Raw genomic sequence first — 1,566 nt, forward strand, 5'->3', positions numbered from 1 at the left:
ATTGGTCACACATTTCACATTCAATGAGACATTGGCATATGGAAACATACATATAGTTACATCTTAGACTCAGCATATAATCTTATTTTTATTAAAGCTTTTTTGGAAGGTGTATGTTACGATACGATGATAAATTCATACGTACTGATACGTTTAAAATATGGACAACTAATAACAATCTACGTAGAATTTATTTTTCATATCAACATTTAATTTTTATTTTTTTAAATATATATTATATCACCACTTTTATTAATACACCCCTTTAATTAAATAAAAATAAAAAAAATATTTTTTATTTAATTTTATAAAAAGTCTTAAACATCCTTCTTTTATTTGATTAGAAAAAAATATCCTTTTAAATTAACGAAATTTTAGAATTCAATTAATCCTAATTTCATAGTTTCAAATAATTTAAACAACAAAACAAAAACATATTAAAAAAAAATAAAAAATCAAAATTTCTTCATCTTCTCTACTTTCTCTAATCATTTGTGCCCCCTCTAAGCAAAACATATCAAAGAAACAAAAAATCAATCATTCTTCATCTTCTTCAATTACCCCTCTGAAGCAAATAGGGGTGGCAGTGGGGCGGGTAGGGGCGGGTTTTTGCCCTACCCGACTCCGCCCCGCCGTCCTGACATGCATATACTACCCGCCCCATCACTACCCGCGGGTAGTAAATAGCAGAACCCGAACCCGCCCCACCCGACCCGCCACAGTAAAAATTAAATATTTTAATTTTTACCTATTCATATATAAATTAAGACAAAAATTTAAAATTCATAGATAAATTAAAATACAAACATAAAATTCATACAATGTCATTAGCTAAAATAACTTGAAATTAAAAAAAATATTGTTAGATCACTACAAATTTAATACCATAATAAAGAAATTACAATATTAGATATAAAATGATCTTCAACTTTATTCTTGATCACTTTCAACATCTTCATCATCATTAAAAGTTTGCAAATCAAGATTTAAACCTGAAAATTAAAAGAGATAACAATTAACAAATTAATTGGTACTATGAAAAAAATTAACATAAATGAAGATTAATCAATATATCACCTTTACTTCTAAGTGACAAAACTGGTGGATTGGATGAATTTGGATTGCAAACTTTGGATCAAAATGAACCAAGGAGAGACCAGAGTCAATCAATCAAGCTAAATGCAAGAGATAACCACCAGAGTCACAATCACAAGGTTATATCAGTTACAATGCTAGAAAATAATATTGATAGTGATAGAAAAATGGACAAGAAACTGTTTGATCTTAATACCAGGCCACAACGGATAAATGGTTCAACATCAAACAACCTGGTAATTGTTTTTCATTCTCTAGAGTTTTATGATTCAAAAAATATTTTCTAAGTTTCATTTCATGACATATAATTAATTTATTGAGCATGTGATGACTAATGTTTTGATAGTTCAATTGAATTAATACATATTCTGGTTTTTGAGAAGCAGGATAAGGATATATTGGGCAGTAATAATCATGATTCTATTGGTGTTGTACCGGTAGAATTGTTCAAACAAGAAGTTGAGAAGTAAT

This window comes from Arachis hypogaea, chromosome 18, assembly GCF_003086295.3.
Source record: "Arachis hypogaea cultivar Tifrunner chromosome 18, arahy.Tifrunner.gnm2.J5K5, whole genome shotgun sequence".
In the NCBI taxonomy this organism is placed as follows: domain Eukaryota; kingdom Viridiplantae; phylum Streptophyta; class Magnoliopsida; order Fabales; family Fabaceae; genus Arachis; species Arachis hypogaea.